This window comes from Anabrus simplex, chromosome 1 (genome assembly GCF_040414725.1).
Source record: "Anabrus simplex isolate iqAnaSimp1 chromosome 1, ASM4041472v1, whole genome shotgun sequence".
NCBI classification, from domain to species: domain Eukaryota; kingdom Metazoa; phylum Arthropoda; class Insecta; order Orthoptera; family Tettigoniidae; genus Anabrus; species Anabrus simplex.
This window is the reverse complement of record NC_090265.1, coordinates 1,758,696,550-1,758,710,199: the sequence shown is the minus strand read 5'-3', so window position 1 is coordinate 1,758,710,199 and position 13,650 is coordinate 1,758,696,550. Positions and strand designations below refer to the sequence as shown.

The 13,650-nt window shown below is 38.8% G+C and overlaps 1 pseudogene; it reads right to left on the bottom strand.

The window, feature by feature from the left end:
• Positions 1–13,650, bottom strand: part of LOC137498915 (piggyBac transposable element-derived protein 3-like) — a 91,932-nt pseudogene that overhangs the window by 77,835 nt on the left and 447 nt on the right.

Here is a 13,650-nt window from a genome sequence, read left to right as displayed (position 1 = left end):
AAGTTGGTATTACTGAGGTTTAGGCCCGTCAAGATGGCAGCAGTGAGGTTAGCGATGCGTTGTTGTCGATGATAGCTGTCAAAAAGCACGTGGCTTTGTTTACAAATTCAAATTTCCCGCGGGTGGTTGAGGAGACCTCTGGGAGGCCTCTGGCTGTGGTGGTGGTGGAGGAGGCCTCTGGGAGGCCTCTGGCTGTGGTGGTGGTGGAGGAGGCCCCTGGGAGGCCTCTGGCTGTGGTGGTGGTGGAGGAGGCCTCTGGGATCCGGTGGGGGTGGTGGCGGCCGAACCATCCAATTATACTACTATTTGTCTTAGGAAAATTGTTTCCACCCATCTGATTGAACAATTTTTCTTCTATAACTTTTGTTATTTAGCATTTTTGATAGGACCAGATTAAACAGAAATATTTCAGATTTAAATTTTTAGATATTCTCCTAAAGTACAATGTCACCCAGTAAATTCATATTATTATCTGGATTGTGTTGCCTCTTCCCCTGGCCTTCACTGTTGATTTTCATTAAAGTCTCTTTATCCATTTCCTCGTGATTCGCTTACATACGGACGGACAGAATGACACAATGGAAATTTTTTAAAAATCCTTACAATACAATGCATTTCTTTTTTGTCTGTCAAGATTAAGGCCATTATTCCATCTCTTCTATCTAACCAGAAAATACAGTATTTACATGTGCAAAATTAAAATAAATGTACTCAAAATTGGAACGTCTTGCAACTACTGAACAATACAATATTGTGTTAAAGAGTAATAATAAAAAATAGGATGATGATTATGATGATGATGATGATGATTATTATTATTATTATTATTATTATGATTATTATTATTATTATTATTATTATTATTATTATTTACACAATTACGGCATGATTACTAATTTCTATTATCCTTAATTATCTCTTCATCTATTACTAAGTAGGTATCGGTGACAAAATTGCCTAAAACTAGCAGGTGAGGCTCCGCTGACAGAGACGTACCGCAGAAACAAAAAATGAGTTTGTGTATCGTGTGTTGCGGTGAGGTGGAATAGATAAGAGTGTATCAGATTTTGAACGTGTTCTGAAACAGTGATGGGATGAGAGGTGGTGAAAATGACTGTACAAGTAGGGAGGGGAGCATGAGCAGAGTATTCGACGAAGAAGGCATAAAGAATGTAGGTTACGGCGCTGTTTCAGTATTAGCCAACCGAGTTCATCGTAGGCGGGTGTAACATGGTCATAGTAACGTAGGTCACATATCTAGCGTACACAGACGTTTTGCGCGCTTTGTAGCTTGTCGTTAAGAGTAGCAGTCAGGTCGTTGTAAACGGCGTCACGGTAGTCAATATGAGGTAATAACAGAGTAGCTGCCTCTGTGGATCAGCGGTAGAGTGTCGGCCTCCGGATCCCAAGATAGCGGTTCAAACCCGGCAGAGGTAGTCGGATTTTTGAAGGGCGGAAAAAAGTCCATTCGACACTCCATGTCGTACGATGTCGGCATGTAAAAGATCTCCGGTGACACATTTGTGTTTACCCGACAAAATTCATTAAAATCTCAGCCATAGACGCGCAAGAGAGTTTCGGTTTACTCGGACTGCCATCTAGTGGGGGCCTAGAGTAAAAAGGAACGTCGAAATTGACGAGCAGACAGCCAGATGGCGTCAAATTGAAATGTCTGCACACCGTAGCTGAGGCCATACGATTATTATTATTATTATTATTATTATTATTATTATTATTAATACCAGAGTGCAAATGAGGCGTAATTTTAATACTCAATAAAATATGTTTCTAAGTGAGTTAAGTGTCGCAAATACTTTCCTGGAGACGTTGGTAACCTGCTGCTTCCAATAATGATGTTCCTCTATCATAACACCGAGACATGGCCGACTGGCAAATGTTATTCTTTCAAATTTTGAGAAAATGCAAATAAATCTATTGTTTTATTTAATATAGATTTTAAAACTATTCTTTCCATACTTCTACTGAAACCTCTATATTTTCAAAACCAAGTTACCTAGAAGACATTCATTTTTACAAAACTGTAGGAAAAATTTCATTCCATACATTGGCAGCACCGTCAAAATAAATCTGGCTACTAAGAGTGTGTTGCATTGATTGCAAACAATATTTCGCTTTTTTGTGAATACTGGTAACGAAATTCTTTGAATGCAATTGCTAGCATTTGGAATTTCTGTATAAAATGTACCTATGTCTCATAATGCAAAAAATAAAAGAAGAAGAAGAAAGAACGAAAAGAAATGGAAAGCTAAGATGTTCGCTTGCCCTACAGAAATCAACTACATCGGACAGAATCGAATCCTTGATCTCGATGGCATGTGGCAGACACTCCACTTATATTAAACAGAGACAGTTTTCATCCGTCAATACTACGATGCAGTGTTCTATAAGCGATCGTTAGACAGAAAACCTAGTCTGGTTTTTCACATTTTGGTCTCATTTTTCGTATTTATTTCGGACTAGGTTTACAAAAGTCGGAAATATGTTAAGTTCGGTTTTTGTCTGGCAGTCCGGATATTTGCCTCAATATGACGGGAAAACGGCTTGACAGAATTCCTTGAAAGTCGGTACATAAGTTCAGTACTATCTGGAGAGTGCACTAGCTTACATGTTAACAGATTTATGCACAGTGTCAGAGAAATATGTAGGAAACCAAAGCACTAAATTTGAGAGTAGGTGAATGATTAATGTAATGATTAGGAGGGCAATTCGCAAGGTAGTATTGTTGGACATTTACACTTCCTTATAAAGGGTATATAACTTAATGAATAGTGCAAACTGAAACAGATGTAATTACACGATACTAGAAGTAAAAGTATCTTATTAAACATGGGTCCACAAGCTAGCCATTAATGAGATAATGCAGAATTTGTGGTTACCATCTACCACTGACTTGATTGGATGTAAACATCACCCTAATTAAGAAATGTTATCAATATTAAAGAAAATGTATTAAGTACTTTAATATATGTGTAGTTTTTATGAACAAGAAATCAGTGTTACTTAGTATGCTACAGTTACATTTTACATTGACTGTACAGTGTTCTTACCCGTAGGCCTATGATTCCAATTGGAATCATTAACTTCCTTATTTTCTGTGAATTTTCGAAGTAACTCTTTCACATTCCACTTGGAATCACCGTTCTATTTGCTTTCTTTTTGCAAAAATTGTTTGGAATTTTACGCAGAAACATTATTCATAAGTATCTGAAGGGGATTTTTAAGAATTTTCTGTTTTATGTTTCAAATAAATTTGGGCTGGAGAGAGTAAAGTGGAATCTTCAAAGTGTCATCCTTGTGCTCGGGTGCAGGCAATCCTGAAAGATGATGCCGCACCAACGGTAATTCCGTCCATTGGGTTTGTTTGGTAAAATGTACGGCCAAATAAGGCGATCACCTAGTACCGCTAACCTCGCTCATGTGGTGCAAAGACGACACTTGGAACACTTCCATTAACTACGACTAACTACACTGTATAGTAATTGTAACATTTAACTGTAACATACTAAGTAAGACGTGTCTTCTTTTTCATTTAAAACAACTCAACTTCTACCAAAGTATCTAGTAACTTTTCTTAATGGTGTATTGGTACCTTTTCTTAACTAGGATGACATATAGACACAATAAAATCAATGGTGGCTGGTAATCATAAATTCTAAATTATCTTGCAAAGTGCTCGTTTGCGGATCCATATTTACAAAGACTCGTTTTCTTCTGGTATTGTCTACGTACTGCTGTTGAATTAGCGCTATTAATTATGATAAGTAAGTGGCAGGATTGTGAGCAATTCCGAAGAGACCTGTACTACGTTCTGATATGGATAGCAGACAATACTATGCTGATAAAAGGGCTAAAAGGTCAGATAGAAAATTACACCGAGAGGAATAGACTCCTCAGTTTAAATTACTGTTTTGATGGCGTGAATATACATCATGTGGCCTGCTATAAGCAGATACGATATTCTTTGGGGTAATCACATCGACGAGGTTGTAAATGAGGGTTAGATATCTCTCTATAAAAGATTGTGAGGGTATTTAGATGTTGTAATAAGGAATACATGAAAGGCACGGCTAAGACACCTATTAGAGTGTGGTTTCGGTGTAGACGACCCTTAACAGGATTATTTAATTCCAGAGGTAATGAAACGTCGTATGGCTTTTAGTGCTGGGATATCCCAGGACAGGTTCGGCTCGCCAGGTGCAGGTCTTTCTATTTGACACCCGTAGGTGAACTGCACGCCGCGATGAGGATGAAATGATGATGAAGACAACACATACACCCAACCCCCGTGCCATTGGAATTAACCAATTAAGGTTAAAAACCCGACCCGGCCAGGAATCGAACCCGGGACCCTCTGAACCGAAGACCAGTACGCTGACCGTTCAGCCAACGAGTCGGACATTCCAGAGATGGAAAAGCTCTACAGGTACGAACGTTAGTTTATACGAAAATGAGATTCATTTATACAACTCAGTTCGTTTACACTGCTTTAGGCGCGTCCTAAAAGTAGCATAGTATCTGAATGACACAGAAATTCAGTCCAACTACACAACCCCTATATAATTGGTGGCAGATAGAAACAAACATGAAATGCACTTCAAGGTTTACTTACAACATTTCTCTTGAAATACTGAGAAATGATCTTGACATAATTGAATGAATTAAACTCATTATCTGATTGTCCTTTTCACAGTGTTCAGGATCCTCAGGTCGTAAAGTTACTGATTAGTCAAGCAACTCACTGAACACAATACAGTTTTATAAATGACCTTAATCTTCACTTTCAATTCCAAATGGTCTTGAGGTGCAAGCATTAGCACAAAAAATGAGGTAATACACAGCAAATCAAACGCATTAGAGATAAACGTGAAAGAAATTTACTCGCGTCGTATCTGTGAGATAAAAGCTGGCATTTGTATTGCATAAAGGTTACAACACTACTGTATGTCACTACTTCTAAGACAGGAGGCTGGGAGGGGAGATTGGCTTCTACCCTTAAGTAATCTCAACTTACAGCAAATAATCACTACCATGTATCTCCCAGATAACATGCGACTAATGCATTTAATGAGGAGGGGAACGTACACCTGTACGTTACGTAGAATAGTATTTTCAATATGCTTTTCCTCATATGTCTTAATAATAATGTTATTGGCTTCACGTCCCACTGACTTCAATTTCGGTTTCCAGAGACGCCGAGGTGCCGGAATTTTGTCCCGCAGGATTTCTTATACGTGCCAGTAAATCTATCGACACGAGGCTGTTGTATTTGAGCACCTTCAAATACCACCGGACTGAGCCAGGATCGAACCTGCCAAGTTGGGGTCAGAAGGCCAGCGCCTCAACCGTCTGACCCACTCAGCTCGGCACTCCTATGTCTACCCCTTGGTTCAATTTCCTGATAAGGGGTCGACGATGATGTGGTTGACAGTTTACAGCATTCTTATACTGCCGTATGCACTTCCTCATGCCAAGCTCAGTTAAGGAGCTAATGAAGATGAAATGAATTAATGGATGAAATAGGGTGCGGAGGAGAAAGGAAACTGCTATGGACTACAAATAGGAACCGCTCCGGTACTCGCCGGGAAATGACAATGGTAAACCATGGAAAAGAAAGTCGTCGTTGCCGGAACGAAATCTCTTATGTGATAATATTTTTGGAGGTATACTGTCCCGCAGCACATGCATTATGAAGAGCGAGAATGCCTTGACAGTATTCACACAATATTGCACTTTAGCTGACAGAACCTTACCGGCCAAAGTTCGAAGCCAAAATATTTCACATAGGACGTTTTGTCCCGGCAGCGACGAAATTCAGAACAAGTGACGGTGGATCTCGAACCCACTCTCTTCCCGAATGCATAGCATGGATCAATAGTCCTAGAGCGTTAACTCGTGAGGCCACTTCGCTCGATAAAACTGATTTTCTTTATAGGGTATAATTTTCTATTTTAATTGAGTGAAAACATGTAAATATTCTCATACATCAAGGGAAATGTTTGTAAATGCCCATATATATCTTGCAATCTCCCACGTTGTCATATGTTTGTTACAGATATTTCATACCTTTCATTTTACGAAATTTTAAAATTAGAATTCCTAAATATTTGGAGATTTTCGCCCGATTGTCCATTTGGACATAAATTAGAAACAAACATGAAAGGAAACAAGAAAAGAACATTTTCTGAACTAATTTATTAGAGGTTTTGATGCTATTCTTTAAATTACTTCAGCAAAAGAGTATTAAGTAAATGCCAATACCTTTAATGCAAAGCCAATTAATGGCAACAATTCTGAAAACAGGAATAGTAGCTCATAAATGATAATGAATATGAGGTAATTATGAATCATTGGCGTTTGTAGGTGTTGAGCAAAAATACTTGAATGTTGGTATTTTTAAGCAAGTAAAAGGTGTTTTTCTTCCTCCCATTAATTTTCTCTTATCCTCACATAACATTTATTAAATAACTACTTTTGTCACAGTAGAATGAAGTTAATTTATTCCTGTTTTATTTAATTTATTCAATCGGTTTACAGTCCAGGGTTGGCTGTTCCGTCGGACACAGCAAGGGATCCCATATCTACCGCCTGAAGGGCAGTGACCTGGGAGCGTGTCACACATTTTATAAGCGTAACACATTTATAAGTGTTGAGCTAAAATATCTGAATGTTGATTTTTTTTAAACAAAAAGGGTTTTCTCTCCCCCGCCACAACCACCACCACCATTAATTTTCTCACATCATGTCATAAGAAAATTCTTAGGCATCAAATTATCTGACGGAATAAAATTAATTCGTGTTTTTATTTAATCAGTTTACTGCACAATTTTTTATTCATAATTCTGAAATATTTGGAGATTTTCGCCTTATTGTGCATTTTGACATAAATAAGAGTTATCAGCGCACAAATCAGAAAGAGACATGAAAGGAAATAAGAAAAGGGGAAGAAGCGGCCCTGGCCTTACGTCACGTACCATTCCAACATGGAAGTTGTGACACTTGCACGGAGAGACACTTGCTCGGAGATGGAATGTGTTTACATTTGCACGGAACGCCAAACATTCCGAGAAATTCCTAAGCATGGGTATGTCAAACAGTGACACTTGCACGGAGGCCCCGATTTCTCCGCCAGGCAGATGCCGGGATAGTACTTAACTTAAGGCCACGACCGCTTCCTTCCCTCTTCCTTGTCTATCCCTTCCAATCTTCCCATCCCCATGCAATACCCCTGTTCAGCATAGCAGATGAGGCCACCTTGGGAGGTACTGGTCCTCCTTCCCAATCGTACCACCCTGACCCAAAGTATCACGCTTCAGGATACTTCCGTTGAGCGGTAGAGGTGGGATCCCTCGCTGTCTGAGGGAAAAATCCAACCCTGGAGGGCAAACGGATTAAGAAATAATAATAATAATAATAATAATAATAATAATAATAATAATAATAATAATAATAATAATTGTCCGACTCGTCGGCTGAATGATCAGCGTTGATGCCTTCGGTTCAGAGTGCCCCGGGTTTGATTCCCGGCATGGTCGGGGATTTTAATCGCCTCTGATTAATTTTTCTGGTCCGGGATCTGGGTGTTTGTGTTTGTCCCAATACTTTCCTCTTCATATTCACACAACACACTACACCACCAAACACCACAACAGGCAATAGGGATTACATCCCTTAATATAGGGTTGGCGTCAAGAAGGGCATCCGGTCGTAAAACAGGGCCAAATCCACATGTGCAACACAGTTCTCACCCGCGACCGCACAGGCATGAGAAAAGCTGTAGATAAATAATAAAAATGGTTTGCGTCCCACTAACTACTTCTGCGGTTTTCGGAAACGCCAGGGTGCTGAAATTTTGTCCCACGGGAGTTTTTTAAGTGCCGGTAAGTCTACCGACGCCAGCGCCTTAACCGTAAGAGCCACTCAGACCGGCTGTAAAGAAAGAATGGCAAGGAAAAGTAATGTAGTTTTACTAGACGGAAGTCATGTTTAAAATCCGGATATAGCGGCAAATGAAGTGGGGAAATGTGTAGCAAAAAAGAGAAGAAGAACGAGGAAAAGAGAGAGTATGTTTTCAATAATTTATACCGAGGAGGTAAGCCAGCTCTATGACAAGTACAGTACGTGTCTAGGAATACCGGAGTAGGCCTATATGAAATTCGAAGCTCCATGCAAGTGTCACTCCGTGCAAGTCACTATCCTACTTCTGACTCACCATGTACTGTTAGACGCGTGGAGGTCTCCGTGCAAGTGTCACTCCGTGCAAATGTCACTCCGTGCAAGTGTTCCAACCCCCCAGCATTAACCTGTAGAAGACATGAGAAATCACGGAGAATCACTTCGAGGACGGTGGTGGTGGTGATTATTGTTTTAAGAGGAAGTACAGCTACGCAACCGTCCTCTGCATAACGCTAATAAGAAAAAAAGGGATCCGACACTTCGGACAATGAAGGTATCGGCCAAAGAGAGACAAGGGCCAATAATGGCGTGAAAATGGAAGACTCTAGGCCTCAAAACCAAATACCGTCGGGGTTGACCAAGGAGGGTCAGATAGGATTGAAGACTAACACAAATAAGTAGAGGCAGGGGATATCGTGGGCGCTATTCTACCACTCCCATCCACAGGAGTTGCCTCGAGGACGGCTGAGGTGGGAATCGAACTCCCTCTCCTCTGTTGACATCCCGAGGCTGAGTGGACCCCGTTCCAGTCCTCGTACCACTTCCCAAATTTAGCAGAGCCGAGAATCGAACTCGGGCCTTCGGCGTGGCATCTAATCCCACTAACCATTACACCACAGAGGCCAACAGAATATATATATTGTGCCATTTCACTGTTATAAGAAGTTCCGTCCGTAAGAAGGACAAAGATGGAGCCCAGGTATCTTAGAATAATTAACGTCAAAATGTCTGACCACACCGCAAGCGAAAGTAAAAGTAATCACCTCAGGCGCTAGAGAAAGGAATTTAGATCCAGAAGGCAGTGAAAAAGAACGAATGTGAAGATTGTTACTAACAATTATTAAAAAAAATTAGAAAACGAGTTTGAATTGCTACTTAAAAATCCGAGTTGAAGACGAAAGCAACTACGTCAGAGTTTAAAGAGGGTATCGACGAGAGATCAGCTCAGCGGGAACAAAGAACAGACCTTTTAGAAGCCACGTCGCAAATTAAGCAGAAGATTAGTAATTTCGTTCCGCGAACTTCAAGATACGTGGAAAGATGAGAATAAACTACGACAAGCTTACGTCACGGCAGTCTCTGCTGACGTATTACTCGATATCACCAAAGTTAAACAGTTACAGAAGTGGGAATCCTGTAATAACTCCGGGATAGATAGAAGAAAGAAAATCTGTTTGTTTCAAATCATAGAAATATACTACCCCAAGAAGAATATTTGACGAGTAGATCAGCTCTTTCAAAAGAAACAATCTTTCGCATTAGACAGATTATCACAGCTGTTCATGATGCAAATGCTAATTGATCTTGTTTGCTATTCTATTCCAACTAGTCCAGAGATGAGCAAGAAGTTCTAAGAAGATGATAGGCCATACTGCCCAAATGGGTGCCGTCGGATGACGTTGCCTGCCGAGATGACTAAGCCCAGAGGAGAATCATGCCATTATTTCCCATTCACCTAGGGAAATAAAAGGAGGTGTATCCGTATGTCCTGTCAGCTGGACATATGCCAACGTCTGGAGCTGCTGAATTCAGATAAGTCTTACTTTTAAATTAGTGTAGTAATGCTTTATATTCATATGTAAGTGTAATATGACTTGTTAATTGGTTCCGTGCGAAGTAATGAAGCGACGAAAGTGGTGTATTGAATTAGAGCAAAGGTGGATAGGTAATCTTCAGATATGAATGACAAATCCATAGATAGGTAGTCAATCAGTGATGAAAGCCTACGTTCGAGATGTGATCCATGTGGTGTGAAATACTGAGTTCGTTAAGGTGACAGTGAATTGTATGTTATGTCAAAGAGAGGTTTAGGTACGTGTGTACATTGGTTATGACCAATGAATGTCAAGTTAGGAACCAGCAGTAGGATATGCTTGCTAAATAGACAAATGTGTTTACGATAATTGAAGGTTATGACGGAGTGAAGGTCATAATATCGTGAAATATGTCCACGAACCGTGATTAAAATAATAAGGGCCACGATTGAAGGAAGTGGACACATATTTAGTAAAGGAGACGGAATATATGTTTGAAAGTATAATAATGACTATTTTAAGAGAAGTTGATATGAGATTGATAATTTAGAATAGTGGTAGTTATTGATTCTTCGCGAATGTGAGCACGGTGACGTAGTAGTGGACTTAATGGTTTTCATGTTGAGTTTTACTAGAAGGAAGATGAATATGTAGCAATTTCATGTACTATTTCTCTTATGAGCAAGCATAAAAAGTTCAAGTAAGATCGGAGTGACACCTGTTGGTTAGCGTGCACACTTGGTAGTGTCAACGAAATCTCAGTTAGGAGGATGAACTAAACACATGTACTGTGTCACAGATGTTTTCTAATTCTAATCTATTCTCAGGCGAAAGGAAATGTAGTAACTTCTTAGGCAACATCCTATCACTGATGACTGAATGAAAATGTAGGAATTATATTTGAAGGTCAAGTCTTCACACAATGCAGACCACATTAGCTAGTATATTTCAGATGAAACTAGTAGAGTAATCGTTAGAATATATAATGTCGCACGTATGTTCACCTTAACATGATGAGTAGATTCAGATCTTAGAATGGTATGTGGAACTTACTGGTAATTATTGAACCATTTATAAATATTACATTAATTTAAAAGAGGACTTATCAATATTCACGCAGAAGAAGAAGATAAATATGGAGCATGAATATTCAGAATTATAAACCAGTTACCTGTAAAAATATTAGGGAACTATCCTCCCAGGTTGATATTAATAGATATCTATTGATATGTTGCGAGAAATAGGAATAACTATATATCAGCAGATTAATCTGAGCTCCGAGGGAGAGCTAGTAATCAGCTCAAAAACTTCATAGGCAATAGAGGAGAATTCCAATTCATGAGATATGGTTTTAGGCCTAAAATGCGTACTGTATATCTTGAAACCACCCTCAGTCTACACTCTAGCTTGTAAGTACTCATGTTGTAAATATTTTTCTTTGCTAGGGTGCACCCAAATAAGTTTTAGTTACCCAATATATTTTAGTTACCCAAATAAGTTTTAATTATCCAAATATGTTTTAATTACTCATACAAGTTTTAATTACTCAAATATGTTCTAAACTATTTCACAAGTTTTAATTATCCAAACTTAATCGTTTCAATCTATTAATTTTACACTTTATTTCAATTTGATCATTTCTTTGAGGGTCTAAGATGGTGAATTTGACATTTTGGACTCATGATTATTAAGTTGTTAATTACGAGCTGGATGATAATAATGTTCAGCTGAATAATTGGTTATACGGACCTCAATAATTTGCCGTATATTACATTCTGTCCTTGATTTTTGGGCAATCAAGATCTAAGCACTTAGTGCAATAGATTTCAATAGATCTATTGTAAAAGATGACTAAATCAAGCAACGTTTCCTTTATAATGCATAGTGGGTGCCGGACGTGTCAATTACCGGCAGATTCTCAATGAACATCGCTTGCATATATTTTTACCCGATACTGACATTTCATCGATTTCTTCTTACCCCAGAAATGTGGAAGTGCTGAATGAAAGGGTGATATGGAGAAGCTAGAAGAGGAAAGAAAATAATTAATTATGTATTCGAGTAAAAGAAATAGGTAGACTTAAGAAGTTAAGGCCATGTTCGCTAGAAATGGACGAAGTAGTCAGATGATCATGCAGTTTGCTCTATCAGAATGTCTTGAGGGAGGATAGCTTAACCATTCGACCTTTGGATTGAAACAATTATATAATAAACAAGATATGTAAAAATTTAAACAGTTCTTTCAATGTGTTTCGTAGCGTAGAGACTTAGATTTAAGTGGATGAATGCTGCAACAGCTTGGTAGCGTAAGAAATATAATAAGCAACGTATGAGAGTTGTTTCTATGTGTAATTTAAGTTTTCTTTGGCTCCATATGGTATGTCCTTCTCTTATCCGGAACTCATAGCCCAAATGATAGAATTATGTTAGTCGGAAGGATCGTAATTAAGCTAGCCTGGATCTTATGCGTCTCCTCAGGGAGCCGGGAACGGCGCAATATATATATATATATCCGGATAGTAAATTTCAACTGAATGCTTAGCAGTATTTTTTAAGTTATTGAAGTTAGCTGTACTCTTAGTATCTTGTATATTATATTACACAAAGCGGTGACAGTTTTGTGTGATACAATGTCACTACTTCGAAAATAGTAAACGGAGAAATGATTGTCACATAATTATTGTACAGCAGAACTTTGATGAACAACGTTGCTCTTTGACACCTCCCATATCAATCACACATGGATTACCTATTCTGATTAATTGCATTATGTACATGTTATAGTGAAAGGAATCTTTACATGTTGAGCTCTGTCTGTGGTTTAATTTATCCTCGTTAAAATAGTTGACTCTAACCCTTTGTTACAACATAAAGCCGTGTTACCTGGTTACGTATTATCAACTCTAGTTAGATATTCTGGTCATAATCGCGGTCGCCATGACGTGTGTAACAACACGTTAGTTAGATTACGTGGTTTCCCGCGCTGTGCAGGTGCTGGCGCTATACCGCACCTCGTGACCAAGTCACAAAGAGCTGTTTACAACAAACGTTTGTGGGGTAGCTGTACAAAGTTACCAGTATTGGCCAGGCTATTATTAGTGATTTAAGCCCACTAGGGACTGTTTATGACGAGTTCTTTGAATGCTGAATACATTTCTTGCGAGGTAAAGTAGAGGATCAATATACTACGAAAAACGTAAAATTAAGCATTTTTCTCAATTGTGCCAAACGTTGAAGGGTTAAAGGGCACGGAAAGGTTTCGAATTGTGGGTCTTGGATGGCTCTATGAAACAAAAAAATAAATTTCGAAAATCACTTCCGGCCTAAATGCAGTTCCGGAAAAACAGCATAAAACCACCGGATTTTATTAGTTTTTAAGTTCAAATCCTAGCCAAATTAATTTGTTTGCATAATTCTTTCTGTAATGTGTTCCTTGAGTTATACCCTCAGGATTTTTGATTTTTTGAAAACTGTCTACACCGAATTTATTTATAAGTGCTTAAGTGAAGCTCCGCATTGACTCACATTAACGCCCGTAGTGGTGCTTAGGTGAAACAATGCATTGGCTCACATTAGCGCTCTCAGTGGTAGAAAAAGGCAAACTGCTGATGTAATTGACCGGATAACGATGATTAAGAAAATGATTGTAATTTTTGGGAATAATTAAAAATATATTATTATATTTTACTTACCTAAAATTCGTAGCTCATATCCCTAGGATGTTTTCAACACTGTGTTGCTGGCTTGAAGGCTTCGAACTGTGGATTTTTGGATGCTCGCTTTCGTTCCCAATACCTTTTGAGCCCTGCTTTTACCCTTTCCCTCCTTTTCGATGAATGAGGTTTTGCGAGATTTAGGACCTTCGGTAGAGGAAACAATGAGTTTACCAATTTACAAAATATGGTGTGCTCTGAGATATCTT